This window comes from Dipodomys spectabilis, unplaced genomic scaffold (assembly GCF_019054845.1).
Source record: "Dipodomys spectabilis isolate Male_0828 unplaced genomic scaffold, ASM1905484v1 ptg000070l, whole genome shotgun sequence".
Taxonomy (NCBI): Eukaryota; Metazoa; Chordata; class Mammalia; order Rodentia; family Heteromyidae; genus Dipodomys; species Dipodomys spectabilis.
Window position 1 is genome coordinate 7,339,673 of NW_024870747.1, and position 15,918 is coordinate 7,355,590.

The 15,918-nt window shown below is 38.2% G+C and overlaps 1 pseudogene; it reads left to right on the top strand.

The window, feature by feature from the left end:
* Nucleotides 1-12,670: 12,670 nt before the first annotated feature.
* LOC122109900 lies at nt 12,671-12,770 on the top strand (annotated as a pseudogene).
* Nucleotides 12,771-15,918: the final 3,148 nt, after the last annotated feature.

Genomic DNA, 15,918 nt, shown 5'->3' on the forward strand with positions numbered 1-15,918 from the left:
CCTCACTAATTGGCCTCGATGGAGTTTTTTGTTACACAGCAGTACAGGAGTGAGGGCTTTTGTCTGCCTGTTCCAACAATGAGGCAGACTTCCTCCAGCAGTCCCTGGTGAGGAGAAAACCTCAGGATAAAATGGGAACAGCAAAGGGAGCCCCGGAACACGAACTGTCTTGAAAGCACTTTCTGTGTTATGAAATCATTCTATTCAAATCAAATTTCCTAGCTGGATGCCTTTCATCATAGGGACTCTGGACCTTCACTGATAGAAATATATGCATACATACATGGGGACACATAGAGTTACTGGCTTTTTTTTTTTGGCTGTTGCGGGGGTTGTACTATGAGCCTAGGCACTGTCCCTGAGCTACTTTTGCTCAAAGATAGTGTTCTGCCCTTGAGCCATAGCCCCACTCATGGAGATTTTGTATTCCTGTGGTCCCTCAGAAATGAGAATGTGGTGGACTTTCCTGTCCTGGCTGAATTCAAACCGGTATTCCCTACCTCTCAGCCTCCTGAAGAGCTAGGATTACAGGCAGGATCTGCTGACACCTGAGTTTGTTTCTTCTCATACTTTTCTTTCATCGTGACAATCTGAAATCTTCACAGTGTCATTCTAATGGTTTGCATTTCAAAGTAAACTACCCAGGTCTGTAGTTCAAATGCCAGGACTGCCACCTACAAATGGCGGGAGATCTTGTGAAAATCATTCCTATCTATAGGAATGCTTACTGTAATGTTATAAAAGTAACTATTAAATTTGCAGTTATTTCATGATTCTCTTATAGAATGCCACACAAAAACTATTGGATTATGTCTTCCATTCTAGCACAATGGTATGATTCTCCTAATTAAGGAATAGTGACTACTTTTACATTAATGCTTTAATAAGTATTCAACCATGATACTTCATTAAGTGGACGCATAATTCAATAACTAATAATTCATAATATATATAATTTAATATCCTTACATTGTCTCTCTCTCTCATATATATAGCAAACTACACATCTGTCTGTCTGTCTATCTATCTATCTATTTATCTGTCTGTCTGTCTATCTATCTATCTATTTATCTGTCTGTCTGTCTATCTATCTATCTATCTATCTATCTATCTATCTATCTATCTATCTATCTATCTATCTATCTATCTATCTATCTATTTATCTATCTATCTATCTATCTTTCTATCTATCTGTCTATCTATCTATGTATCCACCAATGCTATTGCTTCATTGAAGGTCCTCAGAACTGACTGGCAGCTCAGTTTGCCAAAGGCTTTTGTTTTACAACTGACCCATTCATGAATTGGGCATTGTGGGCTGTGAGTTCAAGTCCCAGCATGGCCAAAAGTTTATATGTGGAGTCAGAAGCCAATTTTGACACATTTATTTCCCTTCTTGGTGAAAGTCCTGGGTCTCAATATGATGTCTAATCCATATGCAAATAAATCCATGTGATAAGATGTAATAAATGAAATAAATGTTATATATATAATAATATTAAATAAAATAAATAAAAATAAATAAGGGTAACAAATGTCATATGGAGTAAACCCATGTACGTAAATAGATCTCATGTATGAATATTATTTTTAACAATGCTGGGGCTTGAATTCCATCCCTGGAAATGGGTCTGAAATTCTTGTCTTCCACCACGGTGAATTTCCCCTTCCCCACAGTGCCAGAGATTTAATCATACCCTGAATTGAAATCCCAGGCTTGCCAGAAAAATGGTGCAAATTCCATGCTTGGGTCTTAATTTTTTTTGACCAGGATCATGCACTGTCATGAAAGCACTCTCTGTTCTATGACATCATTCTATTCAAAGCAAATATCTTAGTTGTTTTCCTTTCTTCATAACGACTGTATGTTCACCGACAGAAATACATGCATACATACATAGACACATGGAGTTACTGGCTCTTTTTTATTTTTGTTGCAGGCCCTGAGACTTGAACTATGAGCCTGGACATTGTGCCTGAGATCCTTTTACACAAGGTAGCACTTTATTGTGCCTTAATCCATGATACATCATTAAATTGAGGCATAATTTAATACCTAATAACTAGTAATTTATCAATAATTTAATACCTAATAATTATTAGTAATATATTACATGTAATTTAATAATATACAGACATCTCACATTCTATCAATATATTTATATGTTTAAATATACAGTGGAATACATATATATATTTATATATACATATACATCTCTCTCTAAATATATACACATATATATTTATTTGCAGCAATTTACAAATCTACCTATTTGTATATTGGCCACTCCTGGGGCTAGAACTCAGGTTCTGGGAACTGCCTGGCAGTGAATTTGTTTGAGACTGCTGTGCTTACAATGACACCTTGATTAATTGGGCATTCTATGCCCTGAGTTCAAATCCCAGCAGTGCCGAAGTCAATAGGTGAGTAAGAAGCCAATATTGTGTTAGAAACACATGCATGAAAGAAAAAAATGTTTTTTTCTTTCATGCATGTGTTTCTAACACATTTATAAGATTATCTCTTTGTTGCTTTGTATGTCCCTCCCCCACAGTATAACCCTTGCTTTCACTATATTTGATGTCAGTATAACTTGTGGAGGAGATGGGGAAAAACCAGTTGTTTAAGGATACAGGTGGACCTGTTGCAACAATGAGAAGTACAAGTTGTCATGTCCAAAACGAACTTTACAATGTTGGTGGGGGGGGGGGCCTGGGGGGAGGGAGGAAGGAGAAGGATTGGGATTAGGGGGGGAGGGGGGAGGCTGGGAAGGGATGTGAAGGATAAACAAAGGAGGAGGCTGCAATGCTTGGTAAGAAATGTACACATTATCCTGCCCATGTAACTGTAACTCCTCTGTACAGTATGTTCACAAATAAAATTAAATTAAATTAAAAAAAAAAAAAAAAAAAAAAAAAAAAGAAGCCAATATTGTCCTGTTTTCCTTTGTGTGGAAATATTGTGTTCTAGGTACAATATGTATTATCTATGCAAAAACATATATATGATACACATTATACATGTATATAAATATTATTTTTGCCTTTTCTGGGGCTGGAATTCACACCCTGGGAAATGCTCCTGAATTTTTTTCTTCCAGGAGGTTAGCTTCCACTTCACCCACAGCAAAACAGAGTTAACCATTCCCTGAGTTCGAATCCCAGGTCTGGCAGATAAAATGGCCCCAATTCCTAGCCAGGACCTTAACTTTATTGGTGGTGCAGGCATGGGACTTGAATTCAGGTCATCACAACTCTGCCTCAGCCTTGATTACCCTAGGCTGGGGTGCAGCTTTTACACCCACAGATGATCCAGGGATCTTAGGACCAGAGTTCAACTCCCAGCTTTGGCAAAAATAACAAACCAACCAAGATGGAAGAGGAAAAACCAGGAAGTTTTACACAACAGATTTACCTTTGTTTCCTTAGCACTGTGACCATCCAGGCTCTTAATGACTCGGCTTGAAAATTGTACGAGACCTTGCATGGCCGAAGGCTGGTGGACTGTCAGTGAAGCCTGAGCCCAACCCAGAAACCTAGGCCCTGAGTTCGATCCTGGGACTGCCATCTACAGAGCTGAAGATCCTAGAGAACTCGTTCCTATCTATAGGAACAATAATAGAATGTTTGTCATGTACTAATTAAATTACTAATTAGCTAGTCATTCTAGTATAAGATTGTATGAAATAAATATAGGTCATTGATTAATTTAATTAATACTTTATTGTTTCCTACCGTGATTAATTAATGGAGGCATAATTTTAGACTAAATAATTGGTAGTAATAAAATATATAAAAATAAGATATGGACATCACTCTTTATATAGAATTATACATTAGAATCTACATAAATGTTTATGTCTCTGTATAAATTTATTTATAGATACATATACATATGTAAATACACACACACACACACACACACACACACACAGACACTTGAATCTACACATCTATCTGTTTATATATTGACCACTCCTAGGGCTTGAACTCAGGTCTTCAAATTTGCCCTACATCTTCATTTGAATCAGACTGGTGTGCTAACATTGACCCATTCATGAAGTGGGCCTTCTAGGCCCGAAGTTCAAATCACAGAACTGCCCAAAACTTAATCCTGGTGGAAGAAGTCAATTGTCCCACTTGTTTTCCTTATCAGTGAAAGTGCTGGGTCTAAGGAATGATGTATAATACATAAGCAAATCTGTGTCCTATCCAATAGGATGTAAAAAATGTTATACATGTAATCATACTCTCTAAAATATATAATAAATAAATAAAACACAAAATAAAATGAATAACTACACTAACTGCCATATGCAGTAAACATGTGTATGTAAATATAAATCATGTATTTAAAATGTATACGAATATTATTTTTTGGAGTGGTAGGGCTTGAATTCAGCCCCTGGGATCAGGCCTGAATTTCTTGTCTTCCAGCTCGGTGAGCTTCCCCTTCCCCCACATTGCTGCAGATTGACCAAAACCCTGAGTTCAAATCCCAGGCCTGGCAGAAAAATGGCCTGAATTCCAAGCCAAGGAGCTTCATAATTTTTAAAATATTTTTAATATATGTCTGTATCTATCTGTCTGTCTGTGTGTGTATATTTTTATTTTGTCAAGGACAGGGCTTGAACTCAGGGCATAGCAATTCTGCCTCAGCTTTGATCACTCTACACTGGGTTGCAGCCACTGGACACACAGCCGAACCTGGGTCCCCAAAGGCTGAAAAGAAAGAAAAAAAAAAACCACCCGGCAAGGTGATCATCCTGGGTCTGAATGACACAGCTGAAAAGTGTTTGTAACCTGGCATTGCTGAAGTCTGATGGTCTTCCAGGGAAGCCATAGGCCAACACGGCAAAATAGGCTCTGTGTTCGAAGCCCAGTCCTGACCCCTACCAATGGAGGGAGATCCTAAGAGTCTCGTTCCTACTCACAGGAATACCGATAGAAATTAATGTCAAGGTTGAATTTGTTGTTCCTGAATGATACTACTATAAATTTAGAGACTGATTTTAGGAGGCTGATGGATTTTAATGAATATTTTTTGACACATTAAGAGAATACTATTAATTATATGGATGCAATAGTTTAAGGACAGTGGTTAATTTAATTAATAATTCATTAAGTATGAAAACAATAATATTAATTACATGGAGGCATAATAAATATCCCAAAATTGGTAGGAATGTAGCCTATATAACTAAATAATGTATCGACATCTTTGGCACTCTATAAATATCTATATCTATTTGTGTACTACCTTCTGCATGTCAGTCTGTTCTTATTTTGTCAACCCTTGGGGCTTAACCTCAGGCGCTGGGAACTGCTTGTCAGCTCCATATGCCACAGGCTGGTGTGCTGACACTCACCCATTCATGCATTGGGCTTTGTGGCTGTGAGTTCAGATGCCAGCACTCACAAAAATTGAATTGTGCAGTAAGAAGCCCATGGTGACACGTTTTCCTTTTCTGTAAAAGTCCTGGGTGTCAGGTATGAAGTTTCATACATAGGCATACCTATATCCTATGTAATAAATGCTGTAAATATTCCATGCATAATAGCAGTCAATAAAATAAATTGCAAATGAATAAAACAAAAAAATAAAATGAATAACTACACTAAGCACAATTTGGAGTCAACATACGGGGCAGGATGTCAGGGACTGGGGACTGCCTGGCAGCTGTTTTGGCTAGAGGCTGCTGTGCTGGCAGTAACCCATTCATGAAATGAGCCTTTTAGGCGGTGAGTTTAGATTCCAGCACTGCCAAAAATGTAATCTTGGAGTGAGAAGCCGAGTGTGACACATGATTTCCTTTTCTGTGAAAGTGCTCAGTGGTAGGTAGGATGTTTAATTTGTGTGCAAATCTATATGCTATGTAATAGGCTGTAATAAAGATAAAAATGTCATAGGTGGAAGAATTGTCACTACAATAAATGATAAACATTGAATTAGTAGTGAAATATTCTAGGATAAAATTAGACTCAATAAGTATAGGAAGTACATTAAGTTTAATTAATATTTTATTAAGCATTAACAGAATAAAAATTACATGAAGACATAATTAAATACCTAATAATTGGTAGTAACACATGATGCATAATTCAATAATATATAGACATCTGTCTCATTCTATGAAATATTAATTATATGTATGGATATATGTACATATATGATAAACAATACTGATATTGAGTAATTATTAATTGATGCTTTATTAATTGTTAACTGGGACACATCATTAAATGGAGATATAATTTAATACCTAAGAATTGGTACTAATATTATCTATAATTTAATAATATGCAGACATCTCTCTTTTTGTGTCTACAATATTTATATACAGAAATCTCTATCTATTTATACCTTGTTCACTCCTGGGGCTTGGTGGTTCAGTGCTCACCTAGTAATCATGAAGCCCTGTGTTCAATTCCTCAGTCCCACATAAATAGAAAAACAGGAAGTTCTGCTATCTTTCAACCAATTGAGTGCTAGCCTTGAGCACAAATGCTTAGGGAGAGTTTATAAGCTCTTACTCAAGCCCCAGGACTGCCACCAAAAAAGGGTAGGATGTTCTAACTGCAATTATAGAAGGACATAACTTCAAATACCTCATTACAGAGCAAGCTAGGTGTGTGATGCTTACAGCTGCCACCTAACCTGACTTAGGCACATGTAAACCACTGCAACCCAGCTCCATGGGTTACACATGTCATCCTGGCTTATGCCTGTCATCTTAGCTGCTCGGGGTGTTTAAACCCCAGTCCTGGCAGGATGTCTATGAGACTCTTCAAAATATGATGGCTCCAAGTCATAGAGCTCTAGCCTTGAGCAAATATCATTAGAACAGTATCCCCATGCTTTCAGTTCAAGCCCCATGTCTACCTCCCCCAAGTAAAAAACCACCCCATTAAACCATTAGATATGAACTTGTATGATTTGTGAAATTTTCCTTAAAGAACGGTGATATTGATGAAATCACCCTAATTTTAATGACAGCTTGTGGAACAGAGCTATGTGCTGAGTCTTCACAGGGTGCAGTGTGCTGAGTCCTGCATTGGGTGCTAAGTCTTTCACAAGATGCTGTGTGCTGAGTCTTGCAAAGAGTGACATGTACTGTGTCCTTCACAGGGTGCATTCTTACATCGTGCCCTTGTAAGGGATCCACAACTGAGATGATTATGCAGACAAGAATATTGAGGCTCAGATATGCTCCCATGGCAAGTACAAAATTATGTATTACTGAAGACTAGTGAGTTGTCTTCTGCGGACAAATGTTTTCTTTTTTTCTGTCATGAACCTTGAACTCGGGTTCTAGGTGCTGACCCTTACCTCTAGGGCTCATGGCTAGCACTTCACCACTTGGAACCATGGACCCCCTTGCAGCAGAAGCCAAGCCCAAGGGGTCAGTAGCTGGTCTGTCATCCCGCCTTCCAGGAACCTGAAATCTGAAGATCTGGGTTCCAAAATATCCCAGACACAAAAGGTCCCATGAGACTATTATCTACAATTCACCACTAAGAACTTGAAGTGGAAGCAGGGTGCTTTCCTCATGCTGGTAATCCTAGCTACTCAGGCGAATGAGATCTGAGGATCAAGGTTCAAATCAAGCCTGGGCAGGAAAGTCTTTGAGACACTTAGCTCCAATGAACCACCAGAAAACCTGAAGTGGTAGAGAACAAGACTTGAGCTGAAGACCTCAAGAAAAGCACCCAGGCCCAGACTTCAACTCCTACAACTGACAACAACAACAACAAAAGACAGAACACACTAACAACCTGAGGTAGAGGCCTGGGAAAGTGCATTAGGGATAGAGTGTTTTGCATCTATGAAACCATAGGCTTGATTTCTCAGGACCATATCATTAGGAAAAACCCTGAAGTGGCTCTGTGGCTCCAGTGGGAGAAGGCTATCCTACAAGAGAAACTAGGTACAGTGCTCAGGTCCTGAGTTCAAGCTCCGGGACTCATGTATGTGTGTGCGTGCACACCCCCCCACACCCCCCACCCCCCCCCCACACAAACACACACACTCACAGACCAGAAGAGATGTTGTTACACAAAATGGTAAAGCACTGGGCTTCTGCACTGTGCTCCTGCTCAGCACAAAGGCCTTGTGATCAAAACCTAGCCACCCAGGGCCCAACAAGGAGAGGTCAAAGGTTTCAAAACCTGATGAGCTTCACCAGCCCTAGATGACAGGAAGCTTTGTGATATCCAACATGTACTTGGATTTCCCAAACCTAGGAGAGGCATCATAGGCCCATCATTGCTCCAATGAAACATTTCATTAGATTCAGTGCCCTAGTTGTCTGCCAGAAGTACTTCTGAATTATATTGAGCACTTTATCTGAACACAAAAACATAGTCTCACAAAAGCAGGATAAGTGCACATAACTTTATCTGCCATGGAAAGTGGCACAAATGAAAACTTGTTGTTAAAACAGAGCACTGGGGAGAGAGATAGCTTGGGGTACAAAGAGACCCTTTTCTCCTGACCTTCAGAGCAAGCCCACATTCATCCTCACTAACTGGCTCAGGTGGAATTGTTTGTTACCAAGCTGTACAGGAGTGAGGTCTTTTGTCTGCCTGTCCACACAATGTGAGAGACTTCTTCCAGCAGGCCTGGGATGCAGAGAAACCCTCAGGTTACACTGGGAACAGTGATGAGTTCCCTGGAACATGCACTGTCTTGAAAGAAGTCTCTGTGTTATGAAATTATTGTATTGAATACAAATTTCCTAACTTGGTGCCATTCATCATAGCTATTCTATAGCTTTACCTATAGGAATACATCCATACATAGACAATGACATGGAAGTACAGACTCTTTTTGAGGGGGCAGGTCCTGAGGTTGAACTATGAGCCTAGGCATTGTCCCTGAGCTCCTTTTGCTCAAGGGTAGTACATGAAGCTTGAGTCATAGCCTCAATTCTGGTTTTTTTGTGATCTCTTAGAAGTAACAGTGTCATAGACTTTCCTACACTGGCTGGATTCAAGCTAAGATTCTCTCCATCTCAGCATCCTAAGGAAGTGGGATTACAATCAGCAGCTACTGACATATTCTTTCCTTTCTTATTCATTTTTTAATCTGGACAATCTGACTTCTTAGCAGGGTCATTCCAATGGTTTGAATTTATAAGTAAACTACCCAATGTTTATTATAGTTGCTTTCTCTCCTCATCTTCTTCTCTGGTCACAGGTTTGAGGCCAAACGTGAGAAATGAGTGTCATAGTATTTTGGAGCAAATATCCACAGGATATGCCAATTCTGTCACTTAGCATTGAGCTAGAATTTACTGTCTCAGGATGAGAGGACCGAAACCTGGAGTGATCCTCATACTGTCTGCATTGCTCCTTTTGCCTATAAAATGATCTAATCATTATGAGTGTTTTGTGTCTCCAACTTTAAGTATCTAGAACACACTAGAAGCATCTTCCTGTTTCTGTTTTTCTGTAGTACCTCTCGAGATTTAGACTAAGGATTTGTGTGAAGCGGCTCCTCTGCGAATCCCTGAGAAAAGCCACTTGAAGCCTCTTCAGGAGATCGCCATTCAAAGCCAGCTGAGCAGGAAACTCGGTGAGACTCTTATCTACAATAAACCACCAGTGAACCAGAAGTGGAGCAGTGGCCCAGAGGGTAGAGCTCCAGCTTTGAGAGAGAAAGCTGAGCAGGACGTACAAGCCAGACCATGCAGGAAAGCCTGGGAGTTGATTATGTCCAATTAACGACCAGATATCTCTTCAATTACATTCTGTTGGCATGTTGCATGGGCCTAGGTGAGAAGTCTTGCGCCTGTTATCTGATGATACAGGTAACTGGGACCTGAGATCCTAGGACCCATGGGTCCTACAGAAGAGAAGTATTTTTTAGACATCATATCAGCAAAATTTGGGCATAATCACTGGAATGCTTCAGAAATATGGAGAAAAACAGTTTGGGACAAGCGAGTTAAAACAATATACAGAGCAGCAGAATAAAATCCCATGTAGATTAGAGGAAAACAACACTCATTTTTTGCTATGTGATTTCAGAAGGCCATGTACACTTAGAAGGTATCACAAGTTTGTACCTAAAATATTGCATTGATACATTTTATATTCTGATATATATTCTAACCCTAATTATTTATATTCTAATTGTATTGATTAGAATAAATATCCATTTATTTGTCAAATTATCAATTAATTCTAGTAACTTTCATAGTGTGAAATATAAAATCATCACATAAAAATGTAAAATATATAACTATATATAATATAATGAAAAGGCTCATGTTTTGCATTGTTCTGTTGTGGTTAGGGTATCGAAGGCAACTCTGTTTTAAAGTATTATTCCATTATCTCTACCTCAGTGTTTAGTAGAGTTAAACCTAAAGCTTTACCATTTGTAGATTTACAGTCTGGACGCAAGAGGAAACACTGTGGTTAAAACATTAGCAATTTAGGGAGGTTGAGCTTTTCTTCATGTGTCTATTGGCCATTCTTCTTTGTTCTTCAGAGAAGTTTCTCTTTAAGTCTTTAGCCCACTTATTTATTGGGCAGTTGTTTCTTTGAGTATTTGTTGTTGGGGATTTAATTTTTTGAGTTCCAAGTATATTTTAGATATGATACCCTTGTCCGTTGTATGGCTAGTGATGATCTTCTCACAATCCGTGGGCTTTCTATTGATCTTGCTAGCTATGTCCTTTGCCATGCGGAAGCTCTGCAACTTCATGCAATCCCATTTGTCCAACCTTTCTTTGATTTGTTGTGTTTCCGGGTCTCTATTCAGAAAATTTCGACCTGAGCGAAGGAGACCTAGGGTTTCTCCTATTCTATCCTGTAATGTTTTCAGAGTGTCTGCTTTGACTCCGAAGTCTTTGATCCATTTGGAGTTGATTCTGGTGTAGGGTGATAATGCAAATCAAGGCAACATTGAGATACTACCTCACCCCAGTTAGAATGGCAAAAATGAAGAACTGTAATAACAACAGATGCTGGAGGGGATGTGGACAGAAGGGAATCTTACTGCATTGTTGGTGGGAGTGTAAACTTGTTCAACCACTTTGGAAAGCAGTACGGAGGTTCTCAAAAAACTTCACACACAGCTCCCCTATGACCCAGCAATCCCACTTTTGGGCATTTACCCAAATGTTTACAAACAAGACCACACTATAGCTATCAGCACACCTATGTTCATTGCAGAATTATTTACCATAGCTAAGATCTGGAACCAATCCAGATGCCCCTCAGTAGATGAATGGATCAAGAATATGTGGTATATATACACAATGGAATTCTATGCCTCCATCAGAAATAATGGCATTGCCCCATTTGTTAGGAAATGGAAAGACTTGGAAAAAATTATATTAAGTGAAGTAAGCCAGGCCCAAAGAAACCTAGGTCCCATGGTTTCTCTTATTTGCAATATCTAGTATATGTATGAGTCAAGCAGAAAAGGTCAGATAATGTGATGTTAGGAAAATGAATCGAAGATATGTATTTAAATGGTTTTTTTCTTTCATGCATTTGTTTCTAATGCACTTATAAGATTATCTTTTTGTTGCTTTGTATGTCCCTCCCCCACATTATAACCCCTGCTTTCACTATATTTGATGTCGGTATAATTTGTGAAGTAGAAGGGGAAAAACAAGTCGTTTAAGGATACTGGTGGACCCGTGCAACAATGAGAAGTACAAGTTGTCATGTCCAAAACGAACTTTACAACTTTGGTGGGGGGGAGGATTGGTTGGGGGTCGGGGGGAGGCTGGGAAGGGATGTGAAGGGTAAACAAAGAAGGAGGTTGCAATGCTTGATAAGAAATGTACTCATTATCTTGCCCATGTAATGTAACCCCTCTGTACATTTTGTTCACAATAAAAATAATAATAGAAATAAAAATAATAAAAAACATTACCAATTTAAGGCCTAATAATCAAGAGAAATATATGGACTTCTCTTGCAACTATGAAAATATTTGGTGTTAAAATGGCAGTAGTGTAAGTTCCTGCCTGTTTGGAAGGTAGACAGGCCAAGACATTAGGTAATCATGAATATGAACATTTTTTCACTTTCTTGGCTTTAGCTACTTTTGAAATGTTAGGTATCATAAACAATCATATTTTGATAAAATGCCTTCTAGTATGAACGGTTCTGGCTGAACTGTTCATCTCTCTATGATCCCTTGTAACTAAGATTAGTTTTGTTCCACTAATACAATCTATGCTGTCAGAGTAAGATATTCTGGTTGGTCTGTTCCTACATGGAAGAAGAGTAAAGGGTCAGGTAGACATTTGTGCCAGTAAGACCTCATTTGGGAAAATCTCAGCTGCATATGTTTAGAAGTAGCTCTTAAACAAGGCTTACTTTGAATCCATTGGCTCCACAGAGCTAACACAGTTGGATAAATAAGTACTTGAAAAAGCCGTCTCATTTGGACTTAGCTATTAATACTTGAAAGTATGATCAAATTCTAAATGAAAAGGACTTAAAATAGTCATTGACAAAAAAATTGCAAATGTGAGCAATCAACTGAACAACATTTTTTTTTCAACTATTCACAGAATTTTAGGGAAATAAGATTAATAGCATTTTTAGGAACAATAAAGTTTCCTTGTTACAAATAGGCACTTAAGCATATAAGCCTTTATAAATATTTCATCATTAACTACTAAAATTTGCAGGATACTACATTCTTCAGCAGCTTGTATACCAAAATTACAACAATACAGAGATTAACATGGCACTTGTACAAGGATGATATGAAAATTTGTGAAGTATTCAAAATTTTTCATTCTTCAGATGCAAGAAATGAAAAACAGCTATTAAAAAGTTGATTACAAAATTACAAGTGAAACAATACACCTAATTCATATAATTAAAAGTTACTTTGATATCAGTGTATTAAATTTTCACATTAGAAAGGCCTTTACATAGCATAACCTTTACACAACTTTTGAAATTAGACAACATTGTCGTTTTATCCCAAAGAAATATAATACTAAAAGGACCTAGGGGAAAAAAAAGGAATCTTAAACTGTTTCTGTATGGAATGTAATCTGAAAGGACACATTAATGATCCTATATGTTATAAAACAATGTAGAATTCAATGTATTATATCTAGGAGAGAATAAAAGAGATTATGGACACTATACAAACATAGAATATAGAATATTTTAAAATATACTTTTTCAGACAAACAATGGAAATATCTTTAGTTTCTATACTACTCATTTCAACAGATAAGTTAAAATTATTTCCGATCAACAAAATCACAAACTCTGCATAAATCATTATAGATGTATACAAAAACTCTTGAATACATTTTGACATCAAAAGCAGACAATTCACTTTGAAGAACTCCATAGAATCCGTGAATTGTTACTATAAGATATTGTTGTTATTTGGATTGTGAAAATATATTGTATTGACAAAAAGGAATTAATGACATTTTTGAAATTTAAGAAAATTAACCGAATCATTAGGATTTAGGAGAACAATTTGTACAGCCTTCCACAACTTCAAAGAGGTAGTGATACACACTTATCCTTTTGGTAATATCAAATGCAGTTTCTTCCAAGTGGTTCTTCAGACCTGGTTTGACATATTGGTTCAGCAGTTCCAGTGTATTTTTGCTATCTCAATTACCAGCAGCAAGATGCAAGGGGGTCAAGAAGCCTTTAGTTTGGGCATTGGTATCTGCATCATGAAGAAGAAAGAAGCCACTATGGTATTATTACACGTACATGCACTGTGCAGGGGTGTCCAGCCATCTACAGTTATTGCATGTGCCCCTTGAGCCACCAACTCACGGACAATGTCTAAGTGTCCACTGTAGGCTTCCCGATGAAGAGGGGTATACTCATCGTCATCCCTAGTATTCACATGAGTAGCCTTTTTGGAAAGTATTCTCTGCAATGTAGTAAGCTGGTTATTTTCAGCAGCCCAAAGAAGAAATTTGCTTGGATCCTTCTCCATTTTTTTTCTTGCAATTTTTACCATTCCTCATATTTTCATCTTGTTCCTCATCTTCATCAGAATTGCCTAACCAGATACATTGAGTACCAGTGGAAATGAGGTGTCCATGTATTTCCCTAATAGTTCATGTTGGTTGACATGGTCAGAAATATCTGGTGAATTCTCTGCGTATGTTTTTTCACCATGATTTATTTTCTTTTTCCACTTTTATTATTCGAAATTATTCTAACTGGAGATTAGGGAATAAATGGAGAGCAGAGGAAAGATGTTCCTCCATATTCAAAGTACAGACTGAAAATGAGGACCAGTGGTGTCTTCATGTGCAACTTATTCTAGGAATGAGAAAATGTGAAATAATGCCTCCTATATAAATGATTTGGGAAATGGCAGTGCAGAAAGTGAAATGATGCAACCCAAAATATAAAACAATATAAATTAGGATAATTATGGAGCAATCATATTATCTATGAGAGCCATGAAAGACATAGATGAGCTATCCACAAAATCCATGCCTCTGATCAATTTATAGAACAAGCAAAATTTTTTTTAAAAAAAGATGGAAATAGAATTTATGTATTTACTTGAAATTAGTAAATACCTTTTTAATAGCCTACATAAGAATCTAAATCCTTGATAGCACTAGTAACAGATCTGACTGAAATCAGTTGAATCACACTTTTCCTGTACAATGAAGGAATAGGTACAGGCTAGGAAAGCAGCTAGAAAAGGCAGGCTGATTGTATCTGTGAGAAAACTTTGTGGAAACTGGTATTGAGGATTACTTACTGGTGACCCACTTGCACTGGAAGCATGATTCTGACCTCTTGCTTGCTGATTCTGAACTATTGCTTTGATCATTATATTCTCTGCCACGCCGACCCCAGTAGAGTCTGCTTAGCATGGGAAACCATCTATCAGACCATGATAGGGGCTTCGAGACCTATCTCTGAGTTTTGGGACTTCACCGAAGTCTACCTCAGAGAATGGGGCTTTACAGAAACCTATCTCCAAGTTTTGGGACTTCACCGAAGTCTACCTCGGAGAATAGGGCTTCTAAGAGGCCTACTCCTGGGAAAAGGCTGGAAAAACCCCTGGGAAAAGATGTGTTTCTGCCTTTCTTCACTGCATAAGAGTGCCTATTCATCTTTTACTGCTTCTACTGCTCTTTGTACTTGCTCATTGTCAACGTTCCCTTATTCAAAGCTCTTTCTTAAGAGTGTTGACGACCTCAATATCTGATGAGTGTCTTAAAAATATGACTAACTCACCAGAGTTAAGTGCTACCCTGAAACACCTCTTATGGAGGCTAGGAGATAAGTTATAAGTAAATATAAAAGTATTGGGGGTTTCACAAAGTCACTTCAGCAGAAGGAATTATTTGTAAGGGATTTACAAGAAGCTGTAGGCTCAGCTAGAACAGAAAGAATGTATGGCAATTGCTGAGATAATTACTTAGGAGAAAGAATTTCCTGCTATTTACTAAGAGAATTGCTAGACCTAGAGAATTGCAAGATCCAGGTCTCCTTGAGGTTTACTATTAAAGAAGAAACAGGAAAGATCTATTTGGGAAAGTTAAGGCCTCTATAAAGATAGGTAATGGTTAATTGGTGACAAACATCGAAACCCAAACCCATTGTATTCCTTAGAGATAAGCCGGAGACAAATGCCTATCAGGTGCCCAGCTGGTGACCACCCAAGAAAGAAGCCCTGCAGCAAGATTGTGTAACCTTTTGCCCTTCCTCATGGAGACTTTTGCTATAAAAGTTTGTTATCCTCTGCATTAAATCGCACTCAGCATCCACTCCTAATGTGTGTGAGTTGTCTGTTTGCCATCTCCCCACCTATTCCAGGTTCCTCCCTTAGGTGTCCTCCGTTGTCCCGACAGAACCCCGTCCGCGGCAGGTGGCGCCCAACGTGGGGCAGAGGCTGAGACTCAGAGCGGGGCACGAAGCAGTCTCTTC